This window comes from Adiantum capillus-veneris, chromosome 28, assembly GCF_014529385.1.
Source record: "Adiantum capillus-veneris isolate H3 chromosome 28, ASM1452938v2, whole genome shotgun sequence".
Taxonomy (NCBI): Eukaryota; Viridiplantae; Streptophyta; class Polypodiopsida; order Polypodiales; family Pteridaceae; genus Adiantum; species Adiantum capillus-veneris.
The window spans coordinates 100,768,718-100,783,221 of NC_140958.1; the positions used below are offsets into that span (position 1 = coordinate 100,768,718).

Consider the following 14,504-nt stretch of genomic DNA (forward strand, 5'->3'; position numbering starts at 1 on the left):
CATCCTCCCATCCTGATCATGGGCTAAGCCCATTGAGTAAAAGGCTAATGACATATCGTGGGTATAGGCTCTCTCTCTCTCTCTCTCTCTCTCTCTCTCTCTCTCTCTCTCTCTCTCTCTCTCTCTCTCTCTCTCTCAACTCAGTTCGGAAAAAATGTGTCTCAGTTTAATATCGTGCTGTTTCCAATTTCAAAAATGCCGGTTGAGGGCATGGGAAAAAGGAGAAATGCCGTCCCATAATAGACAAGAATAGTGTAAAAATATTTTAAAAATAGCCTAATTTTCTAAAATTTCCTCTTGAAATAAACAAGGAAAGGAATTTGCTATGTTTGGAAAAATGATTTTTCTCGAACACTGTGAGTCGGAGTCTCTCATGACGTTGTGGTCCTTGCAAGGGGCAGCCGCCTGGAGGTAACAACTCTAGGCCACTACTTACATTTGTACGATGCGTTTTTGCTCCATCTCGCTCGCTCTCTCAGTAGTCTCTGCCCTTCCAAAACATGTCAGCGCGCCGGCACGGACTGGTTCCAGCATGCATCCTCTTTATAATGGGCTGCACCTCTACCTACCATGTCGACGCTCATCATGTCTCTCTCTTTCTCTCTCGCTCGCGTACATATCCCATAGGAGGCGGCTTGAGAGCCAAGAAGTCTCTCTCTCTTTTTCTCTCTTTTTGGCCATCTGAAAATATACTTCTATTACATCTAAAGAAAGAGCATTACAAAATCGGTTCACCGCCTCCCTTTCCAAAAAACTTAGTCAAAGAAACTAAATCCCATATCATCATCGGACTCCTCCCCGGGCTGCTTCTTTCTCCTCCTTTTTCTCCTAAACTGCTGCGGCACGCCTGCACCACCACCACCTCCTGCACTGACCACAACGCCTCTCCTTTCCGGCACCAATGAGCTCCACAGCAAGTCTATCGTATCATCATCAGCTTCGGAACCAACTAAGCCAAGAATATTATTCGTGTCAGCAACGAAAGGCGAGCAGTTGCCCCCCAGCAGCGCAAGTAGGTAAGCCCCGACTAGCTCACAGGCAATCAGGTCTCTGCCTCTCTCTCTCTTTGCCTCCCAAAAACTTTAAAAAAAGGTGCTGAAACCAGTCCGCGCCGGCGCGGACTGGTTTCAGCACCTTTTTTTAAAGTTTTTGGGAGACGGAGAGAGAGAGAGAGGCCCACTCCTCGCAGAGCTCGCACGCAATTAGGCACACTCCTCGCAAGCGATCAGGCGTACTCCTCGCACAGCTTGCAGGCGATCAGTTTCACTCCTCGCACGCGGTCAAGTCTCTCTCTCTCTCTACCAAAACCTTAAAAAAGAAGCTGCTGAAACCAGTCCGCGCCGGCGTGGACTGGTTTCAGCAGCTCTTTTTAAAAGGTTTTGGTAGAGACAGAGAGGTGAAGAGAGAGGTAAGTCACAGAGAGAGTGAGATTAGTGGTGGTGATGGTGGTGGCGGGCAGTCTTGCCGAAAAGGGGGAGGCGGAAATCTCATTCAGGATAGTGCGAAGCAAGCTGTTTTCGTGTGCAGGCAACCTTACAAGAACCACGTCGGTCCCTTCATGGACATCGACGTGCTGCGATCGGGTGAAGTCGTTGTACTCCCTCACCAAGGGGGTGAGGGCAGGGCCACGTCACCACCTGCGGCTACATCAAGCAGTTGTCCGCATCTTTGGGCTTTGCGCTCAAGAGCTCCAGTGTGTCTGTCCTTCCTAGCCTATGCAGCGTCAATCTCGGCTATGCGATCAACACTGCCACAGTTCCTTGAATGAATAGCCCTTGCGACTAACGACGCCATCCTATATTATAACGCCTACTTATGCTGATCTTCACCCTCCATGATGAGTACATTAGCCCCCTAGATGTCGTGATATTGACCCCCTACCACCCAAGCTGCAGCAGGGTGTCAGCAACTAGCTTTTCTCCCCTCTGCAGTTGAAGTTATGTCCCTACTCTTACACTGCTGTACTTGCTTCTTGGTGAATAAAATCCGCCCACTTCTTACAAGTGAGAGAGAGAGAGAGAGAGAGAGAGAGAGAGAGAGAGAGAGAGAGAGAGAGAGAGAGAGAGCGAAACACACAGAGACAGACACAGAGACGAAAAAAAAGAGAGAGAGAGAGAGAGAGAGAGAGAGAGAGAGAGAGAGAGAGAGAGAGAGAGAGACGCTTCTCAACTCACCGAGTCACCTATAGAGTCTAGACAAAAGTGAGTGAGAGAGACAAACAGAGAGAGAGAGAGAGAGAGAGAGAGAGAGAGAGACGCTTCTCAACTCACCGAGTCACCTGCAGAGTCTAGACAAAAGTGAGTGAGAGAGACAAACAAAGAGAGAGAGAGAGAGAGAGAGAGAGAGAGAACTACTCAAAATAGTTCGCACCGGCGTGGAATGTTTTCAATAGTTTTTTTTGGTTGAGAGAGAGAGAGAGAGAGAGAGAGACAGAGAGAAACTTGTGGAGCTTGCGATGGCTGTCGATATTTCAGAGAATGTGGTAGAGCTCAAAGCTCTGCTTGACCAAGCTACGGGATGTCGTCGCGACCTCATGTGCAGAGTCTTATACCCTCTGCGATATAGACATTAGAAATGGTAGCAGCCTTGTCTGCGCAATATCAAGGGAAGGCCACATTACTTCATACCTCAAAAAGTCAAATGATCATCAACGCATTATGAAGCTTGCCTAGTTTTAGCTGGCATCAGGATGTTGAAAAGTAAAAGATCTAGATATCTCTCTTCAAGGGGCCTCCAAGGAAAAAAATGATGTTGATGTGGATTTTAAGGCAAGATCCTTGGAGTTGAAGGTCCATGATATTGATGGCAAGAACTATCATCTGGGTGTGTTGTGTTTGTGTAAAGCTATCGTACCTGAGAAATGTAATGTCATTGTTAGGCCTACTCGGATTAACATTATTTTGAAAAAGCGAGAGAAGGGCACCTGGCAATATCTTCATGGGAATGAAGACAAGTGAGAGTTGTGGAGTGATGATAAAGAACCCATGTCTAGGCTCATGCAAATAATGAGGAATTTTTTACTTTGTTGCGACTTTGATATAGCGGTCATGATTGGTCCAAAGAACTATTTTGATATGGAAGTAGAACCATCCATTAGATTGCTCTAGAGAGTTGTCATCAATGTTCCTAGGGAAAATCTTACTGATTTTCTCCCTCTCCATCTATTTTGATTTTTCAACATCAAGTGCTTACCCAAAACATTTGTGAGAGAAACTAGTGATAAAATCAGCTCAAGGCTAAGCTAAGGCACACTTTTCTCAAACATTGGTTGGCATGGTAGCGGCATCAAACCTCCATTTTTTGATATAGAGAGAGAGAGGTTTCTCAAATCACATATAGACCTAAGAGAGAGAGAGAGAGAGAGAGAGAGAGTCGGCATGGTAGCGGCATCAAACCTCCAAAAACTAAAAAAAAGGCCAAAAAACTCAAATAAAATATTTTGTGACTGCAATATTGATAGAATGCCACATGAGATGTTGCTTATAAAACAAAGCTCAATGTTTGTGAGAAAGTAGCTCGGTTTTTTCTTTGCTCGAGAATGTTCGCTCGCCGTTTGGTAAGACTCCTTACCACAAGTGGTGGACCTTGAGACCAGTGGACTACAAGGACCTCCAAACAATACCTTGTACACTCAATCCTTCTTGGTATCTAGGTTGTACAAGTGGTGGACCTTGTTCAAATTCTCTAACCACTCTCTCTAACATGGTGACATAATTTAGGTGTGATAAATTCATATCTATGAAAACTAATATCAGTTTAGGCTTGTTAATTTGAATTTGTTTGAATTTATGTACAATATAATGATTTGAGGTTTGCATATTTGAATTTCGGCGGCATAATCACATCTTCTTGTGGTAAATTTGAATTTAAAATCAATTTTGCATGGGAGATTTTAAATTTAAGCGGTAAAATCTAAATTTTATAAAAAAGTTTGAATTTTAAAATTTGAGCGGGATATTTTAAAATTTAGGCGGGATATTTAAAATTTGGGAGGGATATTTTAAATTTAGGCGATAAAATTTTGAATTTTAAATTTAGGCAGGAAGGTTTTGAATTTATAGCACGATCTCCCTTACATAAGAGAGTATAGGTTGGATAAGTGGTGGACCTTAAAGCCAGAGCATCCATGCTACTGGACATGATAGGTAGGGAATGTATTGAATATTGTATATATGCTATATACGTAATAGATCTAGATTGGACAAGTGGTGGACCTTGGAAAAAAACCCCATGTAAAACATATCATGCTCATTCCAAGTGGTGATAAAAAATATCATTTAAGATATAACCTTATAGGTTGGACAAGTGGTGGACCTTAACACCCAAAACTTCTTACTATAATGACATAGAGTGGAAAAGTGGTGAATCTTGAGACCAAACACTCATGCTACTAGGGATAATAGGTTGGACAAGTGGTGGACCTTGAATTTAAACCCCACATGTACAAAATATCATGAGTGGTTGGACATGTGGTGGACCTTAACACCCAAATCTTCTTACTATAATGACATAGAGTGGAAAAGTGGTGAATCTTGAGATGAAAACACTCATGTTACTAGGGATAATAGGTTGGACAAGTGGTGGACCTTGAATTTAAAACCCACATGTACAAAATATCATGGGTTTAAGGTATTTCAATGGATCCTAGCATCTTGGAGACATTGGTGCAGCTTGCTTCTCTTCATGTTTCAATGAATTCAATCTTCGACAAATGGTGGATCACCCTTCGCTTCATGTTTCGATGGAGCCTAGCTTGGACAAGTGATTGACCTTTGCTTCTCTCTATGTTTCAATAGAGTTAGCTTGGACAAGTGGTGGACCTTGGAACCAAACCCCCATGTAAAACATATCATGGTCATTCCAAGTGGTGAGAAAGAATACCCTTTAAGATATAGCCTTATAGGTCGGACAAGTGGTCAAACGTAAAACCCAAATCTTCTTAATATAATGACATAGAGTGGAAAAGTGGTGAATCTTGAGACCAAACCACTCATGCTACTAAGGATAATAGGTTAGACAAGTGGTGGACCTTGAATGTAACCCCCCCATGGACGAAATATCGTGGGTTTAAGGTATTTCAATGGAGCTTAGCATCTTGGAGACATGGTGCAGCTTGCTTCTCTTCATGTTTCAACAGAGCCTATCTTGGACAAATGGTGAAGCATCCTTCTCTCCATGTTTCAATGGAGCCTAGCTTGGACAAGTGGTGGACCTTTGCTTCTCTCTATGTTTCAACAGAGTTAGCTTGTGCATGTGGTGGACCTTGGAACCAAACCGGGCCATGTAAAACCTATCATGGTCACTCCAAGTAGTGAGAAACAATAACCTTTAAGATATAGCCTTATAGGTTGGACAAGTGGTGGACCTTAACACCGAGATCTTCTTAATATAATGACATAGAGTAAAAACGTTGTGAATCTTGAGACAGAACCAGTCATGCTACTAGTGATAATAGGTTGGACAAGTGGTGGACCTTGAATGTAAACCCCCCATGTACGAAATATCATGGGTTTGAGATATTTCAATGGAGCATATCATCTTGGATACATGGTGAAACTTGATTCTCTTCATGTTTCAATAGAGCCTATCTTGGACAAATGGTGAAGCATCCTTCTCTCCATGTTTCAATGGACCGTAGCTTGGACAAGTGGTGGACATTTGCTTCCCGCTATGTTTCAATAGAAGTAGCTTGGACAAGTGGGGGACCTTGGAACAAAACCCCCATGTAAAACCTATCATGGTCACTCCAAGGGGCGGGAAAGAATACCCTTTAAGATATAGCCTTATAGGTTGGACAAGTGGTGGACCTTAACACCCAGATCTTTTTAATATAATGACATAAAGTGGAAAAGTGGTGAATCTTGAGACCAAAACACTCATGCCACTAGAGATAATAGGTTGGACAAGTGGTGGACCTTGAATGTAAACCCCACATGTATAAAATATCGTGGGTTTAAGGTATTTCAATGGAGCCTAGCATCTTGGAGACATGGTGCAGCTTGCTTCCCTTCATGTTTCAATGGAGCCTATCTTGGACAAATGGTGGAGCATCCTTCTCTCCATGTTTCAATGGATCCTAGCTTGGACAAGTGGTGGACCTTTGCTTCTCTCTATGTTTCATTAGAGTTAGCTTGGACAATTGGTGGACCTTGGAACCAAACCCCCATGTAAAACCTATCATGTACATTCCAAGTGGTGAGAAAGAATACCCTTTAAGATATAGTCTTATAGGTTGGACAAGTGGTGGACCTTAACACCGAGATATTCTTAATATAATGACATAGAGTGGAAAAGTGGTGACTCTTGAGACCAAACCACTCATGCTACTAAGGATAATAGGTTGGAAAAGTGGTGGACCTTGAATGTAAACCCCCCATGTACAAAAATATCGTGGGTTACGGTATTTCAATGGAGCCTAGCATCTTGGAGACATGGTGCATCTTGCTTCTCTTCATGTTTCAATCGAACCTGTCTTGGACAAATGGTGGAGCATCCTTCTCTCCATGTTTCAATGGAGCCTAGCTTGGACAAGTGGTGGACCTTTGCTTCTCTCTATGTTTCAATAGAGTTAGCTTGGACTAGTGGTGGACCTTGGAAACTAACCCCTATGTAAAACCTATCATGAGCATTCCAAGTGGTGGAAAACAATACCATTTAAGATATAATCTTATAGGTTGGACAAGTGGTGGACCTTAACACCTAGATCTTCTTAATATAATGACATAGAGTGGAAAAGTGGTGAATCTTGAGACCAAACCACTCATGCTACTAGGGATAATAGGTTGGAAAAGTGGTGGACCTTGAATTTAAACCCCACATATAAAAAATATCGTGGGTTTAAGGTATTTCAATGGAGCCTAGCATCTCGGAGACATGGTGCAGCTTGCTTCTCTTCATGTTTCAATGGATCCTATTTTGGACAAATGGTGGAGCATCCTTCTCTCCATGTTTCAATGGATCCTAGCTTGGACAAATGATGGACCTTTGCTTCTCTCTATGTTTCAATAGAGTTAGTCTATATTAGAAAATTAGTAGACCGCGAATTTCTCCATGTTGTCTAGAGCTGAGCTTGGACAAATAGTGGACCTTGCTTCTCTCTTCCCTTCGTCACACTAGCTTAAAGGGAAAATAGGGATCCAAAGGGGGGGCCATCTGCAAAAGATCTATGTGCAACAATGGGCTCAAAAGACCCTAAGGTTCAGCCCATTAAGACTTCAGAAATGCTAAGGTTCCAAAATTCAAAGCTTGTGTCCAAAGGTCAAACATTAGGGGAATTGGATGCTTTGTGTGTGTCCCAAAAAGTCTTTGTCAAGCCCTACATAGGAGGGGGCGAGCCCAAGAAGTAGGGGATGAGAGAGAAACACTCACACACACTCACAAGCTTCATTTGTACACAAGGGGAAGAGGGACAAGTGTCAACTCCCTAGCCCTGATGCCCACAAGGTGTACTCAAATCCTATTGGATGGCTTTGGAGGTGGACCAATGATAATTAGGCTAGAGTAAATATATTTTATTTAATTTATAAACACTTAATAAAAGAACCAATAGGAATTAAGCTCTCTAGAAGACTATTGGATAGTCTCCGAAGGGGACCAATGAGCATTCAACAGCTCAATGGCTTGCCTGATTCCTATTGGCCAAGAGGCAAAGGGGTGCAATGAGAGTTTAGTTGAATTAAATAATTACCTAAAGCTCTCACAAAAGGGGAAAGAGAGACACATCTCAGCAGGCTATTACTTATGCTGCTTAATTTCTATTGGCTGAGGGATGTAGCATGAGTAATTAGTAAGGGGGGTCAACCAAGAGAGAGAGGGGACTGATTTTTGCAATGCATTATCATACATTACCCCTTCTTTATTACTACCACTCTTTTGATGTAAGCATCTTTATTCTGTTCTAGCTTTGCGACCCTCGTAGATCATGTTTTAAATATGTCCACCCAACCCTGTAAAAAGCCGCTAATGTCCTTTGTGATTTTGTTTTTTTTAAGTTTGTAATTACCTGCTCATTGAGTCACTACCATGGCAAGTGTCTCTTTTCCCACAGTCAGTGGAAAAATGGGAGAGGACATCACCACCGCTTTCATGGATGACTTTGTCATCGCCCGTGTGGTTTCCAACAAGGATAGCGACGCCTCACAGCTATGAATTTTTCCTCTACTGATGAAAGTAGAGGCCAAGTCTTGGTACGATGCTTTGCCCCATGCTGCCAAGAATGCATGGGATATACTACATGATGCCTTTCTGAAGAGGTTTGGTGAAGGCATAATTTCAGAAAAGTTATGACAGATGCTAACAGAGTTAAAGTAGGGAGGTTTGCTAGAGTATACCACTTACGAATCCAAGTTTGTGGATTTGTGGGAGAGATGGTTGCCTCACTGGAGGAAGGTGAAGGAGCACCCTTTATGTTCTCAAAGTAGTTTCACAAAAATGCTCAATGTAATTCTTCTAGTTCTGATATTCTCAAAGTTCATAGGCCTTTTCCATCACAAGTTAAATGACAAGGTCAACCACTCACAAACACCTTTAAAGCTATACAGAGCCTTAATGGAAAACCCACCCTACTATGAGCTGAGAATCCCAAAGCTAGAGGGTGGCACATAGCAAAAGCGGAATCCCTAAAGCATATATAGTTACTAGTTGACTAAGAAAGACTAGGCATAATCCATCCAAATTGACAAGATATTAAGAACCCTAGGATACCTCAACAACACCACCTCCACACTCTATGTACCTGCCCCACTTTCTTGCTCGGTGAACTGGAAGCGGAAGTGGTTGTAATATGGGTGTCCATCCACTTTACTCATGAATTTTATTCATGACATGGCATGGGTTTTTAATTGCCCTAAAACTCTAATTACTGCAAGGTGTCGATTAGAGCCGGCAATTGGCAGTTTTCATACTGATTCATAGCATAGAGCCTCGGGAGTCGGGAGCTCACAATCATGCAGGCCCACGCAGCTGCACTTTGCTCATGGTGATTCCTTTGATACTATGGCAAGCTCACGCGCTCACCAGCCAGGAGGAGTTTTATGCTGACGTAAATATAATAAGCCTGCATATTTTCGTGTGTTGATTTACTCTCCCAACATTTTCAGGCCTCTTCAGGCCCATGCGCCTTTACTGTCTGCTTCCACACACACACACACACACACACACACACACACATAGAGAGAGAGAGAGAGAGAGAGAGAGAGAGAGAGAGAGAGAGAGAGAGAGAGAGAGAGAGAGAGAGAGAGAGAGAGAGAGAGAGAGAGAGAGAGAGAACTGGGTTGATCATGGTATTGTGGTAGTATGCATCCACGTGCTTGAGAACTTGCATTTATACAGAATTATAGAATCTTGAGAGATTCTGCAGGTGCTGCAGCCAAACGCTCTTCAAAACTCACAAGAAGATTTATAAATTTTCTCATGTAGGAAAAGGAAGTCTTTTTCAGTGTTTTTCATACAATGCATAACATCATGAGCTTCTGCTCGAGAGGCACCCCATACCTAGCTAGGTATGTCGTGCCTTCCTCACAGAAGCTCAAGATGTTGAGGTAAGTCATAATGTTGGACTTGTTGTGAGAATCTATCCAAAACTTCGTGTGGTACTGGGAGAGCTCTCTGTCTCTCTCTCTCTCTCTTTGTGTGTGTGTGACTCACATTCATTAAAGCGTGGCCGAAGAGGGAGCAGCTAAGTGTGTGTGCAAAGAATCTTAGCTTTAAACTAACTCAGGTAGTATGGTATGTTGAGGAAGAATCTCCAAAAGATTCGTGCCATAAGAGTGGCCCTTCAACAACAGTGCGCCGTGCACATGCATCGCGGCCAGGGCTCGGGAAAATATAGGTTTGCTTTATCCAAAGCCTGTTCAAAATGAAAAATGGCCGGCTCAAGTTTGGGCAAGAAGGTTCTCAGGCCGGTTCAAATTATGGAACTTTTAGTTACAATATGAGATTTTTAGTGTGATTATCCCTCTCAAATTTAGAGTTAGCCTGTTCATATGCGTGTGAAAAGGTTCCAAAGCTAGGTCCATAAAAAATGTTTCCTGTGCTCTAACATCACCTTACTTATTCTGTCACATGATCGTGGTGATAGCAAAGAGGCCATTTAGCATGCTAATGTAATCGTCAAAAGTGGGGTGTTTGGAAGGGGGTGGTTTGGAAGGGGGTGGAGAGGGGACACAAAACAAAGCATGCCAGATTGCCGAGCAGTGACTCTCTACTAGGATGAAGAAAACCTTATCCCAAAGAAATGGCATCGCTTTTTTTTTTGAGGGGGGGGGGGCAATTTGAAGCTTCGTTTCAACTAGTTTTACGAGATTGCGCCCACTCATCCCCACCCACATGTCTGAAGAGTTGAACCATAGTGGGTGCGCTTAAAGCCCCTTACCTTAACCACTAGGTCAAATGGCACCACCCTTTAAATGTGATAAGTACAATATCCTATGTAAACACGTAGTCATTTGCGCCATTTGCCACCTTAATTGTCCAGGTGGCTCTCGATATGCACGCTAGAGTTTGTTTATAGTCTACCTTTTCCGTCCCTAGGCCCGAATCTCACTAGATTCCCCTTGAAGAAATGCTCGTACGCCAATAATTTAATTGTTTCCATTTGATGTGTGATCTTAAGCTTCTTGTTGTTAACGGACGGGAGCTAGCTTGGTTAGTAGAGTACTCGTCCTTCACCGTCACCCACGTGATGGATTCGAGTGCGGCCAAGAGACCCTATGAAAAGCTCATTGGTGCACTTGTATCATCACCCACGGGACGTGTGGGTATTGCTACCAAAAACTAATTTCTTGTAGGTAGGTTATCTGGATTTTGTTGTAATTTTGACTATCATGGCGGAAATATTGCTTGATGAACAATGTAATTTTTTTGGGAGTTAACACAAACAACAGCTAGCAGCTGTGAGGGTTGCCGTCAACCAAGAAGAAAAAAAACTTGTTGTTGTTGAGAAGTGGAGGTGCTAAGAGCAGAATCGTTTGTACCCTTGCTACTTGTGAACTCCAACATCTGTGAAACAAACACGTCTTCAAAAGAGCAGGGGTAGAGAACTGTGTTTTTTGTGTTTGCCAACTCTGTCGATTTCGGTAGATCCACAAGAAGATTTACAAATTTTCTCATGTAGGAAAAGGGAGCCTTTTTCAGTGTTTTTCATACAATGCATAACATCATGAGCTTCTGCTCGGGAGGCACCGCATACCTAGCTAGGTACGATTGTGGGCAAGGGACCACCGGTGCCTCCCTCATAGAAGCTCAAGATGTTGAGGTAAGTCATAATGTGCGAATTGTTGTGAGAATCTGTCCAAAACTTCTTGTGAGAGTTGAGACTAGCGAGCAGCATTATCTTATGTAATCAAGCGGGGGTTCAACTTTGCCTGTGCAAATGTGGAGTGATTTAGAATGGTGATGGTGCCATTACTAAAGTTTTGAACTTTTATTGTGTAGGCACAAGAAAGCGCAATTGATGACATTGAGAACTTTATGACTGCACCTATTGACAGTGATGATTATTATCCACCCGGGTTTGTAACTGCCATAGACACTGACATCACTGATTCACTACGCCTTCATACTAGTGTAACACTCCACAATACTAGTCAATGCTTTGGAGGAGGTACTGAAGAAATTATTGGCCTCGACCTTGTTTAGGCATGGGCACTTTTTCTCTCTCCTTAGCTATTATACACACACTTACACATGTACATTGCACACTAACATCATGGTCAATACTAGTCCAGCACATAGAACCTAAAAATCACAATATGAATATAGTAGCTTAAAGGTAATCCTCGCACTTCAATCACCCTTCAATCACTCTAGCAAAATTGATCCATCGTTTTTAAGTACTTTTGAACCCACCTTAAGTTTTGGCACGTTATCTACTAATCCCCATTTGATTCCTTTTTCCATAGGTATTTTTAATAATATGCTTGACACCATAAGAAGTAAAATTAGAAATGGATTCGGATTTGGAGTTGTGGTGGAGGGTGCAGGTGATCAAAACTTCCTTGAAGAAGGTCTCTTTGCACAATTCTACTACTCGGTGGAGAGGATAGGTGGCACTGATGATGGAGCAACCACACCTAACACACGAGAGGCATCGGGTGACTCAAATAACGATTCCAATTGTCACGATGAACTTGTTGTTATTGCAGGTACTATTGTGTATGGTTTGTAACGTATACCAATTCCTTGAGTGAAAAAAGAAGATGATATAGCCACACATGCATAGTAATACATGCACACATACACACAATCCATTTGCATGTGGTGCATGTATGCATGTCCACCTTTGTGAGAGGGGGGGGCTATGTGTGTTTGTGTGAGTGAGTGAAAAAGAGAGGGAGACATGATTTGTCAGAGATAGGATTCTATACCTTTTTTTTTTGCAGAACTTACAATTGTGAGTGATTTATATAATAATAACCAAAAAATTTACAAATTCAAGTCATGCTCAAGTCGAGCCATGACATCTCCTTATAACCATAGGTACGTCGTCTGACAGGGGAGCCACCCCATGACACCTAGTAAGAGACCTCTACTTTAGCAATGATCAGCCATTACGACAGCAATAGCCATATTCCACTCATTAGAGTTCAAGTGTTTCCCTATGTGAAAGATAGGATTCTAGACAAAATAGCGCCACAACACGTTTTTCCTGCAAATTTTCTAAGAGGAGACCAAACTTCATTTAAAAGTGAACTCTGTGTGGCAAGAATAAAAACCCATATTTTCAATGTGTGTGTGTGCCTTTTTTTTTCCAAGAAGGGGGGGGGGGGGGGGGGGGGGGGGGGGGGGGGAGAAGATGGCAATTGCGTCTAGATCATTTGTTATGCATTTTTTATATTAAAGTGTATTTCTAGAACGATGTATTATTTAGTTGAAATATCATTTTGGCTAGCTAATATACTTTGATCTACATACAGGTGTTCCTCGAGGAAAAACAAACTCTTCAATGAACTCAAATAGGGAATCCATGTCAACCACATAGGCATATTTTTCACATCAATGCAACCAAAAATAGCACTGCAACCAAGAACATTTCACGAGCAAAGTTTAATACTACCAATACAAAAAGAATTATTTCACGAGAAGATATTATACAAGATTGTCCACCATGGTATAATGCTCTATTTACATCTAATTATGGTATGAACGTGTTGACAAGTCCAAATTGTGGCAATGAATACCCGGACCTCATATACTCACCAAGTATTCATCACCTAGTGAGGAATACTTCTTGCAAATGCAAGATGATTGCAATTTGGTGCTATATCATCACTTAGCAGATTCAAACAAATACAAACCAATATGGGCATGTCCTAACTACTCATGCTTTAATAAGGGAAATCATTGTTATGCTCGCATCAACCTAGATGGGACTTTTGATGTATATAGTGGTTCTTGTGAGCCAATTTGGTGGACCCCTGCTCAATGCTCTAGTGGATCTGGTAGCTGGTCTAAAACCTACCTTATTGTACAAGACGATGGGAACCTTGTCCTCCACATGCAGGAAACGGGGCAGGCCATTTGGGCTTCAAATACAAATGGCCAATGAGCCATTCAACATATCAACATAGATATTTTTATACATAAAAAACAAATCCGATCATGTGTATGCATTTGCATATGACATAATATGCTTTTATATTTAAAGTCCTTTTTGTCTCACGAATTTATGTTCAAGTAATAATTTAAAAATTGACTGACTGTGTTTTAAAATATTTCAAATTAGCAAGTTAAGTGCAGCTTGTCTTCTTGATAGATCGTGGATGCATACCAATTTTTGTTTTGACACATTGCTACTATTTGAAATATCACTTTGTAGCTAAAATGAAATTTCATATTCTGTGATGTTGTGCAAAGAAGTACCCCATCTTTTACATGCTTGTATTCCAACACCTCTCTACATTTCCATGCAGTGCCAGTCGTTGTTGCCACAATATACCACTTTGATGTTGTTGCCTTGAGTTGTGCACTACCCTATTGAGGTGAGGGTGCACTCACCTTAGCATTAGCTTTGCACTTTGGCTATCTTGCGTTGCGGGCACATTCCACCAAGATCGCCAAGAGGAAACAACTACATTTGCCAAAATTTCCCTTAATCTTCTGACATGTATATTAACCCCACGAGCCTCTTCATTTGCCTTCGCTCCTTCGAGCCATACCAAGAGGTTCAAATGGCCTTGTTGTGGCAGATAAGCGACCAAGGTGGACCTTGACATTGGAGGCCCATTTCTACGTAGAGGTCCAATTCTCCGATGTTGCTACTTGCTGGAGCTACAGGGATGGGTCAAGGAAGACTGGACAACTACGTCTTGATACACTAGAGGAAGAAGTTGCTAGGATTTTGAGGTAGGTTGCAACAGCGCCAGAGTATCTATACATAGAGTTGGGAGTGCATCTGTACAGAAGCGACCAGTGTAGAGCTTGACACAAGAGGCCCATTTTTGTGGCATTGCTACTCGCTTCAGCTACAAGGGTGGGGCTATGGGGATGGACAAGGTAGGTTGGAC

The 14,504-nt window shown here is 42.3% G+C and overlaps 2 pseudogenes; both read left to right on the top strand.

Annotated features, from left to right (window-relative positions):
• The first annotated feature begins 2,455 nt into the window (after positions 1–2,455).
• Positions 2,456–3,107, top strand: LOC147420977 (uncharacterized; annotated as a pseudogene).
• A 5,056-nt stretch (positions 3,108–8,163) lies between these two features.
• LOC147420978 (uncharacterized) lies at positions 8,164–13,546 on the top strand (annotated as a pseudogene).
• Positions 13,547–14,504: the final 958 nt, after the last annotated feature.